This window comes from Schistocerca nitens, chromosome 6 (genome assembly GCF_023898315.1).
Source record: "Schistocerca nitens isolate TAMUIC-IGC-003100 chromosome 6, iqSchNite1.1, whole genome shotgun sequence".
Taxonomy (NCBI): domain Eukaryota; kingdom Metazoa; phylum Arthropoda; class Insecta; order Orthoptera; family Acrididae; genus Schistocerca; species Schistocerca nitens.
The window spans coordinates 2,870,932-2,886,300 of NC_064619.1; positions in this window are offsets into that span (position 1 = coordinate 2,870,932).

A 15,369-nucleotide genomic window follows, 5' to 3' on the forward strand; every position below is an offset into this window, starting at 1 on the left:
GTAGGTGGAGCTTAAAGTTAACATTGAGATGCCGATTGGTCAGTTGAAAACACAGCCAGATACCGTTTTTTAAAACCAACTTCGGTAAATTGTATTAAGGAGAAGTTAGGAGAGAGGCTTCCGAGACGGCGAGGTGTGAAGTCGCGTCGCCCGCCGCCCTCTGACGCTGCCTAAACACCGTCAAGGTAATGAACGCACGCAATGCCGCATTTTTGAGCGCATAAGGCATCACTCAGAACTGCAGAAGTCTCATCTGTTACACCCCTTTTTGGGTAATACTAGTGTCGATCGACAATTAAAGCTCATGGTATTCACATTTGCTACGTGAAGTTAAAATCTGAAACGCGATGATTTTTCTGATTATTGAAAAGCCACATCAGCCACTGTAATTTACGACAAGTTAAATAAGTAATTAAAAATAATTGAGGGTCACTGTAGACCATTTTGATAGTTTTCTCTTAGCCGGCCGAAGCGGCCGTGCGGTTAAAGGCGCTGCAGTCTGGAACCGCAAGACCGCTACGGTCGCAGGTTCGAATCCTGCCTAGGGCATGGATGTTTGTGATGTCCTTAGGTTAGTTAGGTTTAACTAGTTGTAAGTTCTAGCACCCATAGTGCTCAGAGCCATTTGAATTTTTGTTAGTTTTCTCTTTTATGAAACTTAACTTAATCCTAGATTATAGATGTGATATGGCATAGGTCATCCTTCGATCCATTGTAGAACTTGGAAACCCATTCAGGGAATATTCTTTCACATTTTTGTTGAACGCAGTTGGTTTTTATCGTCCTGTATTAAAATATATCCTTTTATCAATAGTGCAATTTATAAACAATGTTTTGTGAGTAGAATAAAATTTCCAATGGTAAACTTAACTGCTTTTTCGACGTTATTTTACCAGCTAACTAAAAATAGGAAAGCCTTGAACCCCTTCCACTAAATTTAGTTAGTATTAAGATTCTTCTACAGGGAGTGCAGTGGAGCTGACGCTGGAAACATTAAGTATTTGGTTATATCATCGCTAGTCTCACTGAACTCTTCTGAACTCTACATGTCATGTGTGGTCTGGCGTCTCCTTACCAGCAACAGGTCCCAGGTTCAAACTAGTCAATTCCCTAAAAACCACGCTGAGAGCGTCGTTGCGCGAAAGTGGTAGGGAGACACGACTTAGAACAAACAGACACCACGCAGAGTGTTAGAATGAGATATCGTATTTTGAAAAGTTCCTAACCGACACTTGTACAATTCCTGTGGTAGCATACACTTATGTGCAAGATAAGTGTGTACACTAGTTATGTGGATTCTGACTGGTAGCGAGGCAATTGACCACCACAATTTGCGTTCAGAATGACCACTAGCAATGGCAATACACGCGTCTAGTCTGATATGGAACGACTGCTACACACGCGAGCCTTTCAATGGAGATGTCCGAGCAGGCTGCAGTAATTCGTCATTGCATATCATCGGATGTAGTTGGTATGTCCTTGCAGACAACTTCTTTCAGCTTTCCTCACAGAAAAAAATCTGCAGGCGTCAAATCCGGGAAATCGGCCGGCCAAGCTACAGGTCCTCTGGGTCAGGTACAACGATTTGGAAGCAATTTGTGACGACATGCTGTAGCACTTTGTGCACTACGGGCTGGACAGCCATCATGTTGGTACTACAGGCTCCTCCTAGTCTGCAGAGAAACGTCTTCTAGCATTCGTGGAAGATCGTCTGTTAAGAGGCTGTGAAAACTGTGCTCATTCAGTGTCGTGTGTATGAAAACTGAGCCCGTGAACTCATGGTTCACTATCCCACACCAAACGGTTGCACTCCATGGATTCTGACTTTCCACCAGACTGAGCCAAGGGGCATTGTCACAGACAAATAGTGCATGTTTCGGCGGTTTACCTGGCTACAGTCAATTCCGTATTCGTGTGCTGCTTCGAGTTGTATGCTGAGACCACATAGCTTAAATAAACATCATAATTGGAATGGTGTGCGTCCACATAGAATCCCAGCATCTTCCTTAAAGTTCTATGTACTCCGTTCATTCATTGGCTTTATGGTGTAAAGGACTCGTCTGCAATTTTTTTTTTCACACAATGGCCGACAAAGTTCGTCGAATAAATCCAACATACAGGGGGTTCCCTCATCCGTCACGTCGTTTTAGGTACCCCAAACTTCAGCATCCAATTGATTACTAGCGCTTGTGCACTGTCCCTGCTTGTTGGTCGGGCATCACGGCTGTATCCACATGCTGTAAAACTGTTCTGTACTCGCGAGTACAGGTGTTCTGTAGAAAGAACCTAAAACATCCGTCGCAAGCAATTGAATTGTTGCTAATGCTTCAGGTAACCGCTGCCATTGTACTCTCATCTGACGCGGATCCGCTCTCTGTGCACACAGTATGCTGTTCTGTACATGTGGGTCCACGTCCGATTTCCTATTCTTCCACCAGTATCTCTCCATTACTTTCCTGTTGGTAGACATACATCCCCCATGACCTGCTAAAAGGTGATCATGTGTGTCCTGTAGTACTCTATCTCTCAACTTTGCTGGTACCTCCACTCATGGAACCAACTTAGTTTATCGGCATGGCAACCCATTTTGTGTACAATGCTGCTACTACTTTCTAAACTGTTTACATACGCTATCTATCCTCTGGTCTGCCTACCACTCCTTAAGCGCACTACAGCGTATTTATAACACTACTACTTTCCTACTTAACCCATCTTCGTTCCCATGTTTCTTTCCATGTTTATACATTACCACGTTTATGTATGTATATATGACTCAATCGTACTGCCCATTACGTTAACCTATTATATGGAGTCTTCAGCCTCAGCAACTATTTCGACGCTGTATGGTCTGTCAAAACAAGAAACTTTTTCCCGTATAGACAACACTTGAAGTAGGTGATTTCATAGATAAGGCTCAACATTTCGTTTCCTGTTGTGGTGTAGCTCTTCTCCGCTGAGTTGACATGCGTTGATGCATACCACCGGATGTTCTATGTCCTCTATTTCTTGAGACAACACGCAACCAAGTGCACTACTTGACAGAACAAATTCGTTATTGAAGTTTGGAAACACCAAAATTCGACTGAGTGTCAAAGCTTCTTTCAGTTCCCCAAAAGCACATTGACAATCCTCTGACCAAATAAGTTTTGTATCTTTCTTCAGTAACTGTATCAGTGGTGTGGCAACGTCTGCAAATCCTTTCACAAATGTTATATAATAATCCGCGGCTCCCAGAAGTAATAGCACTTCTTTCACCAGATCAAGTACAGAAGATTCACATATAGCTTTAACTAACCTTGGGTATCTCAACATAATCTGGGATAAAATCATAATAATAAAGGTAATGTGAACCACCAAAATTTAATATTCTTACTAATTATGGCACCAAGGTATGCCACCTCTTCCAACACAAAATTACGCTTCCCTGTGCTCAACATTAAATTCACGGCTCTCAGTACTTCCCTTAGGTGTTGCATGTGCTGCTCCATATCACTAGCAAAGACTGTTACATCATAAGATACATCACGCACTGACGCTTTTTCAGTCCTCTGGTATCTCTGTCCAAAAATCTCTGAAATTTGCGTTTTCAATCTGAAAGCCATCTCCTGAATTGATAATGCTTCCACAGTGAAGAAAACGCTACTCTTGGTCAGTCTTCTGGAACGACGTCTATCTGATGGTAGCCACTCCTTATTTCCATCGTTGAAAAATATTTGCACTGACCTAAATGTTCGGGAAAGAAAAGGCATCAATTATAGTCTTGACATTCAAGTGTCGATAATCGCAATAAAACCTATATTTTCGTGATCCACTCGCTGATTTCTTGGGCATGACGGAAATGTTTTCTCAATAGTCCCATCCTTCATCTTATGATCCATGAATTCCTGCAGAATCGACTGCAAGTTTGTTGGGACTCTGCTTGGTTTGTGGTAATCTAGTGATTCATTTTCGCCGGCCGCTTTGGCCGAGCGGTTCTAGGCACTTCAGTCCGGAACCGCGCTTCTGCTACGGTCGCAGGTTCTAAGTCTAAGGGACTGACGACCTCCGATGTTAAGTCCCATAGTGCTCAGAGCCCTTTGAACCATTTGATTCATTTCCTGGTGGTATTCAGTGCTGGGTAATATGGTTTGCTGGAAAAGAGCCTTTTCTTAAAAAAAGAAAACAAATCCCTAAACATGCAACATTAACTCTTGCATCCATTCCATATTATTCACCTTTAGATCCTTCAGTTTCCCGTATAATGAAGTGTCATTGACGTTTGGCAATTTTCTTTGACTGAAACACCTGTATCCCACTCTTTCTCCTCCAGGATATCCAATTACTCATAAACAAGGTAAACTTTTCATCATACACCTTGTCCCTGTACAACACTTCTTTTCACTAAACAACTCATCTAAACCAATACTTAATTTACGTCCAATGACTTCACACACACAACAGCGGTACTGGTTAGTCAGACATAACACTAATCTGACTTAACATTTTCATAGTGCCTAATTACACAAGTGTGTGAATCGAGTCTGGTTGTGATGGTTCGTGATTTAAATGGTTTGTCGTACTCAACATACTCACCTCTTCATATCGATAAACTTCGAGCGGCTTCATCCAACTCAATGTTTTTCCTGTAGGGCTCCACCAAGTGTTGCCGAAAATAGATTTTGGTCCAATGCTGACGCATGAAATCCAAACCCAGAATCGTGTCATAGCCCTCACTCTGGTGTGCCACAGTCTCTGCACATTGTCTGAACTGGACTTTACTCAGGCAATTTCCGTCTCCCATTCCACGCAACCTATACGGGGGTGGGTTCCATCGCTTATGTTCCACTATACCTGCACTGGCAACGAACATATGCAACCCTGTGTCCAACAATACCCCGCAAGTCTATTCCTCTGACTGCAAAATCCTTCTTTCCATAAGACTTTGTGGCACGTAATTTTACTGGAAATGTCTGTAGATCGACCTCGGGTTCCCTTTAACAGCTGCATCTTTCCCAGTTGCCTACCTCTGAGACTACCGTTACTATTATATTGACCTCTGCTTCTACTCGCACTGTACTGTGACTACCAACGTTGCTTTCTTGCAAGCTCGGTTGTCCATTTTAGTAACACCTTACATTGGCTGAAAGCACTTTTTGTCTACCTTGCATTCCAGTTAACATCCCAGTTTCCTCAATTTCTTCTGCCAGTTTGACAGCTGTAAGCAACTCAATCAGAATCTTCGTCCACACTCTCCCTGACATTTCCGAAGGCAACACTCTTAAAAAGTCGTCAGTGGCTCTCTGTTCAACCTCCCACTAAATTTCTTCTGCCCCAACTCGTATCTGGAACCATTGGTCCTCCTTATCCTATATTTAAAATATAGCACAGTGGTGCAGAAGAAGCCAAGATGAACAATTTGATGTAGGACACTTGCGGTCTGTCAAGCCAGCAAATAATCCAAAACTGGCCTACAAAAGCTTCCTTAGCTGCATGGATCATCATTGAGCAGTATCTGATATTTCGACCTTCGTGCGACGACTGAAAGGAGAAAACACAGTATAATCTTGTCCAGGGGAATGATTTAGTAAGAAATAAATTCAGTTTATGAAACTCTTACTCGTCATACTGTGTTTCAACATCAGTGTCATCACTGACTAACAAATGACTGTGATACATTTACTTACCGTTGCTATTCACAATATACACAAATGACCTTGTGGATGACATCGGAAGTTCACTGAGGCTTTTTGCGGATGATGCTGTGGTATATCGAGCGGTTGTAACAATGGAAAAGTGTACTGAAATGCAGGAGGATCTGCAGCGAATTGACGAATGGTGCAGGGAATGGCAATTGAATCTTAATGTAGACAAGTGTAATGTGCTCCGAATACATAGCTACAAAATAGCAGGTCAGCAACTGGAAGCAGTTAATTCCATAAATTATCTGGGAGTACACATTAGGAGTGATTTAAAATGGAATGATCATATAAAGTTGATCGTCGGTAAAGCAGATGCCAGACTGAGATTCATTGGAAATCCTAAGGAAATGCAATCCGAAAACAAAGGAATTAGGTTACAGTACGCTTGTTCGCCCACTGGTTGAATACTGCTCAGCAGTGTGGGGTCCGTACCAGATAGGGTTGATAGAAGAGATAGAGAAGATCCAACGGAGAGCAGCGCGTTTCGTTACAGGATCATTTAGTAATCGCGAAAGCGTTACGGAGATGATAGATAAACTCCAGTGGAAGACTCTGCAGGAGAGACGCTCAGTAGCTCGGTACGGGCTTTTTTTGAAGTTTCGAGAACATACCTTCACCGAAGAGCCAAGCAGTATATTGCTCCCTGCTACGTATATCTCGCGAAGAGACCGTGAGGATAAAATCAGAGAGATTAGAGCCCACACAGAAGCATACCGACAATCCTTCTTTCCACGAACAATACGAGACTGGAATAGAAGGGGGAACCGATAGAGGTACTCAAGGTACCCTCCGCCACACACCGTCATGCGGCTTGCGGAGTATTGATGTAGATGTAGATGTACTTTACGAAAGGCGAGCGTCTTTGGATTTCCCGTCAATGTGTCAGGCATAATTTTACTTTTGAATACATTGATTCATTGTGGCCTTTTATTTGTATTTGCTTGATCAAACTTTTCTTGTTAACAAACCATTTACGTCATTTAAATCTGTAGGGAAACTCTGCTGTCATCCATAGAATATTTATAAAACGGCTATTGAACAAGGGTGTGTCTTTCCTATCATTCGCAATATTTTTTGGCATACACTTGTCTTTAGCATATTATAGACCATTCTTGAATTTTTTCTATTGGTACTCCTCATTTTCAACTCCAAAAACTGATGACTTACGTTGAATACTCAGATAATTTTGTGACTGTTCCCTATTGCAACAACACTTCCCTTTCTTAACATCTGAGAAGAACGGCATTAGTGAGGAGTCTGCGGTCCCCTGACATTTGCTTGAGAATCGATGCAGTCTGCCCTCAGTCTCCCCACGGTTTTTACCACCGGCACGGACACACACCGGCGCCAGCTGTTAACGCGATGACGTGCGCCACCCGTGTGACCGAGTCCAGTGACGTCCGCCGCCACACCGGCGACCCCCGAGCGGGATGTGGGTTACGCGGGGGCGGCGCGCCGCCTGGAATAGCCTCCATCGACAGGCCGAGTGCATTATTGAGCCGACCAGGCGGACGCTGCGTTACACTGGCGCGCGCGCTAAAATTACCCTCCGGAAGGCGCGTGCGCTCTGGACTGTCCCTGGCAAGTCACCCTTCTTCCCACCCATCCGTCGCTCACAGTGACCGCGGAATGCCGGGGATGACGCGTGTGCACTCACCGCAGCGCCGCCAAGAACCGCGTTAGAGGATCAAATGTTTCCTTCAGTCAACGTGCAGGTTGAAGATCCTCAAATGTCAGTTATTTAAATCACATTCTAGAACACTTACAGATCACTCACCGACCTACAAACAATAATGGGTTACATTTTGTCAAGAATGATATAGGAACAGTGTATTTCCAGACAGGTTACTTTGGAAAAAATTTTGATATTTGTGGTAAGGTCTTATGGGACCAAACTGCTGAGGTCATCGGTCCTTAAGCTTACACACTACTTAATCTAACTTAAAGTAACTTACGCTAAGGGCTACAGACACACACACACACACCCAAGCCCGAGGGAGGATTCGAACCTCCGTCGGAGGAAGCCGGGCGGACCCTGACAAGACCCCCCTAGACCGCTCGGCTACCCCGCGCAGCGGTTACTTTGGCAGTCCCAGCTGCATGTACGAGGGCGTTCAATAAGTAATGCCAACCAGTTCTTTTCTCGGCCAGTTTCGGTTGGAAAAATGCGGAATTTGTTGTGGAACGTCGTGCAATATTTCCGCTTTAGTCCGTATAGTTTCACGAGTTTCCGATACGTGGCGGCGCTGTACGTACTCTTCAAAATCACGTCTACAACGGAGATGCGTTCCAAACACGGAGCGGTCATCGAGTTTCTTTTAAAGGATAACCAGAGCATCGCACGTATTTATAGGCACTTGTAGAATGTCTTTGGAGACCTAGCGTGAACAAAAGTACGGCGAGTCGTCGGGCGAGGTGTTTTTTGTAATCGCAACAAGGTCGCGCAAACCTGATGAACCGACTTCAGAGTGTGCGTAGCCACAAAAGAGCAAACAGACTTCTCTTTCTGCGTGACAACGCAATGCCTCACAAGAGTCTGCACACCCGAGAGGACCTTTCAAAATTTCGTTAGATTGTTCTTCCTCGACCTCCTTACAGCTCGGATCTCATACCTTCCACCTTCCAACTGTATAGACCAATGAAAAATACAATCCACTGGAACCGGTACGTGGATGATGGGCAGGTTCTTGATATAGCAAGCTGCTGGCTGCGATGTCGACCAGTGGAGCGCTACCGTGAGGGCTTACAGTGACTCCCAGTAATGTGCAATTAGGGCGTCGCACCGAACGGAGATATGTCGAGAAACGGGGTTTTGTAGCCAAGTGAGTGGCGAATAACATGCTGCACCGGAATCCTTAATAAAAGGGAAAAATGTGTTGCATTACTTACTGAAAGCCTATCGTACTGTAAAGTTTCGAATAATCAGCGAAGATATTCGGTCATACAAATACAAATGAAATAGCAGTCTCTACCTGTTTAAGTAGATGCACAGTCAAGAAAACTTTTAAAGAAATTTCAAACTATTAATTTTTGCATGAACAGTCACAATCATTACTAGTCATAAATCCTTTAAATATAGAAATGAGACTACAGTTTTGCTTTAAAGGAAAATCTATCATAGTGTCTCGAGTTATTGATGACACTTTCTAAAGGCAAACGACATATTGCTAAGACCATTTCAAATTGCACAGACATGTACACATAGCTGTATCTTCACGTGTACCCCGCCAGCACGTTACACCATACGGAGAAGAGTACCTTGTGTAGCAGCATCACGTCCCCCCTTTCCTGTCTAAGAAAGATTGCTGGTAAACCTCAATGTGTGTAGGTATCTCTCCAATTCTACTTTCACGGTCTTCTCGCGAGATCTGCGAAGGAGAAAGTGGCATATTGGCTAACTTGTAGCCTCTTGTAACTTTAACAGTAACAGCAGCACGATGAAGGACGCCTCTCTTGCAGCGTCTGTGGAGTTGGCTGAGCATTTCCGTGACGGTTTCATTCTTATTAAACGAATCTGTAACGAAACCTGCTACTCTTCTTTGCATCTTTTCTATTCGCTCTATCGATCCCGTCTGATACGGATCCCACACTGGCGAGCAGTACTGAAGTGTTGGTCGACGGTGGCACTTGTAAGCTACCTCTTTTGCGGGTGAACTACATTCCCTGAGGATTCTTCGCACGAATCTCAGTCTGGCGTCTGCCTTACCCGCGAGATATTTCATGTGGTCGTTCCAATTTAAATCGCTCCGTACACATACTCCCATCTTACGGAAGTAGCTGTTTCCAGCGATTGTTCTGCATTCACGTAATCATACAATAATGGGTATTTCTGCCTACGCATACGAAATATGTTACATTTGTTTATCTTGACGGTCAACTGCCAATCCCTGCACCAAGCTTCCACTCTCTGCAGGTCCCCGTGAATTTCGCTTCTGTTTTCTAGCTTTGCGATTTTTCCGTATACGATAGCGTCATTCGCGAAAAGCCTCATGGAAATTTCGAGTTTATCTAGTAACCACTTACACATATTTTGAAATTTAAAGGTCCTATAACACTTCCTTGGGGCACGTCAAAAATACTTGCGCATCCGAAGGCATCCCTCTGTTGAGAATGGCATGCTGTGTCCTGTCTCCTAGAACCTTTTCAATCTAGTCACAGAGTTGCTCCGGTATTCCGTGCGCTTGTACATCGCGCATCAGAAGGCAATGCGGAATGGTGTAGAAAGTCAAGGAATACCGTATCTTCCTGGGCGCCTGTAACTACGGGCGTCACCAGCACAAATTTACTGGGAGAGACGACTCAGTAGATACGGTATAGATCGCGAGGTGATCAAAACGGGATATCCTCTCGGGAAAAAAGACCTAAAACCACTTTTTGGAGCATTCTGGATGCCTGAGACCATATGTTTCAGTAGCACTTAAAACTCGTAATTCGTACAATTTCAGCCCGAATCAAAACGTATTTTACGATTACATGAAAAAGTAGTGTAACATTAACATTTAAATTTATCGACAGTGTATGTATGATTGCGCCGTTGAACTTGCCGCAGTGGTAACACCGGTTCCAGTCAGATCACCGAAGTCAAGCGCTGTCGGGTTTGGTTAGCACTTCGGTGGATCACCGTCCATGTCTGCCGAGCACCGGTGGTAAGCGGGGTGCGCTCAGCCCTTGTCACGCCAATTGAGGAGCTACTTGACTGAGAAGTAGCGGCTTCAGTAACGAAAACAACTGCGTTGTGTTTACCAAATGCCCGCATCCAGTGACGCGCATCGTCTGAGGATGACTTGGCGGTCGGTCGGTACCGTTAGGTCTTCAAAAGTCTGTTCGGATGGAATATGTGTGGTTATTATGTATTATGTCCTAAACAACTATTTCAAACTGAATAGTTTCCTTAATTTTTATTGGAACTGTAAAAAACTAGTAAACTACATATTCAATTTTATTTAGTTTATTATTCAAATATCAAAAATACATTCAAAAACAGAAATGGAAAGCTATGAAAACTAAGAGAAAAGTGTGCCCACGGGGATAATAGCTGAGAATTTAAGGAAGCAGCTAACGGCGAGTTCGATTAAGAACACATTGTTAGCAGATCGAACTGAACGGTTTGTGGCTGAAATGGCTACTCAATAATAATTTGTGGCAAGTTCCTATTGGACCAAACTGCTGAGGTCATCGGTCCCTAGGCTTTCACACTACTTAATCTAACTTAAACTAACATCCGCTATGGACAACACACACCCATGCCCGAGGGAGGACTCGAACCTCCGATGGGTGGCGCCGCAATGGCGACTCATAGCAGACACTTTCAAAAATGCGTAGGTTAGCATTATCCCACGTGCCACCAAACGGCATAGTTCTTTCCACACTCAAACTCTCAAGTGAATAAACGCGGCGTGAATAATCGTATTCCAAACAAATTAGTAATGCCATCCTAGCGCTGCCGGAGTACGTACAGTTTCAGCTTAACGGTTACGCTCTCACGCTCAGACCGTACCCCGATAGACTGCCACGCTAAACGCTCACGCCCAGTAATGACAATCACACATTATTCAAAACTTTGTCAGAGATTAGCGATTAGCTTGGAATTTTGCATCAGCTAAACGACAGTTAGCAGCAACACAGTCATTGCGATGAAGCACATCGATAAATTTACTCTCAGATATTGCACATAGTGACAAATCGTTTGACATGTGAGGATGTAGGATCCTAACAAGCGTATAGGGTTGGACATGGGGCTGCATAGGAAACGACACCTGCGGTTTCCCACGATGACCCAACGACAGCCGGCCGCGGTGGCTGACAGGTTCTAGGCGCTTCAGACCGGAACCGCGCGAATGCTACGGTCGAAGGTTCGAATCCTGCCTCGGGCATGGATGTGTGTGATGTCCTTAGGTTAGTTAGGTTTAAGTAGTTCTAAGTTCTAGGGGACTGATGACCTCAGCTCTTGAGTGCCATAGTGCTCAGAGCCATTTGAACCAACCCAACGACACTCCTAATTATGATTGCTGTGCCCACGCGATCCCAGATTAGTGGAAACGTGTCGTCTCATGCGATGAATCATGTTTCTTGTTACACCAGTTGGAATGTCGCGTCCTGGTACACTGTCACCGAGGTGAAAACTTTGGGAAATCTGTGGTAAGTTCCAATGGGACCAAACTGCTGAGGTCATCGCTCCTTAGGCTTAGACACTACTTAATCTAATTTAAACTAACGTAAGCTAAGGACAAGACAGATACCTGTGCCCGAGGGAGGACTCGAACCTCCGACGGGGGAGCTGCCCGAACCGTGGCAAGGCGCCGTAGACCGCGCGGCTACCCCACGCACCTCATCCTGCCGAATGGCTGCTCGAAACATGTACCACACCACGAAATCAGGTCACTGGGGCAGTATTATAGAATGGGGAACATTCACCTGCTCATCAACGGGACTTGCAGCAGTAATCGAACGCACCACGGGAGCTGCGGAGTACGTCAGTACTATTTGAGGACTACTAGCATTCCTTCGTGCTTACCCTTTTCTCGCGTGGTATCCTGCGAACCATAGAGGAGTGACAACAAGCAGGTGCCATATTCCTGTAGTTCCAGAAAGCGTTTGACACGGTGTCCTACTACAGACTATTGACGAAGATCCGAGCACACGGAACAAGTTCCCAGATATGTGAGTGGCTTTTCAAGTAATAGAACCTCGTAAGTTGTAATCGATTGGGATTGTACATCAGAGATAAGGCTATCGGCAGGAGTTCTCCGGGGATGTGTGGCAGGACCACGTGTTCTGTACGCATAAATGATCTGACGGACATGGTGAGCAGCAGTCTGCGACGGTTTGCTAGTGACGCTGTAGTATACGGAAAAGTATCACCGTTGAATCACTGTGGAGGGATGCAGCATGACTTAGACGGAATTTCTATATGGTGTGATGAACGGCAGCTTGCTGTAAATGTATAAAAATGTAAGTAAAGCAGATGAGCAAAAAAAAAAACAATACTGTAATATTCGAATACAGTATTAGTGGTGTTTTGCTTCACACAATCACGTCGGTTAAATGTCTAGGCGCAGCGCTGCAAAGTGATATGAAATCGAACGACCAGATAAGGACCGTAGGAGGGAAGGCGAATGGTCGACTTCGGCTTGTCGGCAGATTTCTAGGAAAGTGCAGCTCGTCCATAAAGAATACCGCGTATAAAACTCTAGTGCGACAGAGTCTTGAGTACTCCACCAGGTCGGATTATAGGAAGACATCGAAGCAACGCAGAGTCGTGGTGCTACATGTGTTACAGGAAGGTTCGACCAACAAGCGAGTGTTACGGGGATGTTTCGTAAACTCAAATTGGAATTCCTGAAGGGAAGACGATGTTCTTTGCGCGAAACATTGTTGGGAAAGAATAGAGAGCAGGCATTTGCAGCTGCCTGCAGAAGAACTGTACTGATGCCAGCGTTCATTTTGCCTAATGGTCACGAAGACGAGATAAGAGAAATTAGGGCTTGTACGGAAGCATATAAACATTTTTCCTCCGCTCCATTCGAGAGGGGAACAGGAAATAAAATGGCGAGTACATTACCCCACCACACACCATACAGTGGCATGCGGTGTACGTATGTAGATGTAGATGTACTTGTCTGCCTGACGGCGAGGTCATATTCCTGCAGTGTGACTGTCGTCGTCACATCGTGCTACAATGGTCTGAAGATCATATACTCAACCCACTTTGATTCATGGGAAATGGGTGACCAAAGCGTAGACATTTGGTGCCACACACCTCCGCAAAACTAGCAACGACTTGTCGAATCCGTGCCACGTACGTAGCCGCTTTATTACGTTCCAGCGCCACACCAACACGCTATTAAGCATTTGGTCGTCAGTGTACATCAGCGATGATGGCTGTAGGGTGGTAAGAGGAATGAGGCCAAAAAGGCTACTGGAAGGGAAGAGGAGCAAAACACACGAAAATGTGCGGTATTAACATGCTAATGTATTTTTGGTAGTAAAAAAATCTATTTTCAGGAGTGAACAATGGCATTCAGAGAAACTGTGCTTAAACTACTAAGTTGTCCTTGAAACATTGAGCACATGTTCTTTATACTAGAGAACACCTTGTTTCATTTCATCTCCCGGCCGCACCAATGTGCTCTTACTGTTTGCTATTTTGGACACTTGAGACAGTTTCCGCCATCTGTAGGATGGTGTGTTTGTTCAGGCTGTAGATGATTGGCAAGCCTTCCTCGAATCCTTATACTGTGTTGTAGTCAAGACCTACAATGCTGACATGTTGACGATGTATTTATAGTATGTGAAGGATCTGAAGAAGAAATGAATGAATGACCTGACGAAATGCATAAGAATGAAGCACATTTTAAGACGGATAAAAAAAACGGACGCACCACCAAGGAATTATCCGAATGGGACGGAAATAGGCAGATGTGACGTACGTGTACAGGCAAACAAAAGATTGCAATTTCAGGAAAAACTGGATGATTTATTTAAGAGAAAGAGCTTCACAAATTGAGCAAGTCAATAACGTGTTGGTCTACGTCTTGTCCTTGTGCAAGCAGTTGTTAAGCTTGGCACTGGTTGATAGAGTTGTATGAGTCCTCCCAGAGATCCGGAGACCTTACTCCTTACTGGTCAAGGCAGTGTTTGGCAGGCACGCAGACAAGTAGAGGAAACTCTCGCCGTGTGCGGGTGGCCATTGTCTTGCTGAAATGTTAGCCCAGGATGACTTGCCATGAAGGGCAAGAAAACCGTGCGTAGAATGTCGTCAATGTACTGGGCTGTAAGGCTGCCATGGATGATAACCAAAGGGGTTCTGCCAAAAAAAAAAATGAAAAAAAGGCACATGAGACCATCACTACTGGTTGACGGCCCGTATTGTGGGTGACAGTCCGGTCGGTATCTCACCACTGTCCAGAGCGTCTCGAGACACATCTTCAGTCTTGAATCCAATTGACTGCAGTAGAACTGTCTTCAGTGATGAGTCCTGCTACGAGCTGAACTGTCCTCTGTGATGATTCCCACTACGATCTGAACTGTCTTCACTGACGAGTCCCACTAAGAGCTGAGTGTCGATGACCAATCGAGACGTGCCTAGAGACGTCTCGGGCAGCGGTGAGACCACTCCACGCAAGTATTTAATATCCAGGCCTGAACTCCAGTCAGCTTCAAGAAATGATGCAAGCACTTCAGCTGTCATCTCCTGCTCTCACTCGTAGCACTCCTGTGCAAATTGCTACTTCCTGTAAGGACTTGCAGAAGTTTCTTTCGAAGGGATTCTGAGAAACACCTGCTGACGCGTGAAAGTGATAAGCCATCGATGGACATGTTGCAACATAGATTTAGTAATGGGTTTTATAATTTAATAAATTTTGGAATATAATATTCACATATGTTATCGTTCACCGTGGTATCACTGACGGCTATGATACTTCCTTTGGTTACAGGGAAGTACTGTCTTCGGTAGGTGAAAGCGGACTGTCTTTAATTTAGAACTATGCCTGGAAAGTACAACACTCCAACATGAGATGTTCCAAGAACAGTTTTACGTTTGACAATGCATGTTTCCTGTCTTGTTGTTTTCGTTTGAAAATTGGAAATTTGTGGTGAAGACTATGGGACCGAACTGCTGAAGTCATCGGTCTCTAGGCTTACGCAATCTAAGTTAACTAACTTATGCTAAGGACAACACACACACCCA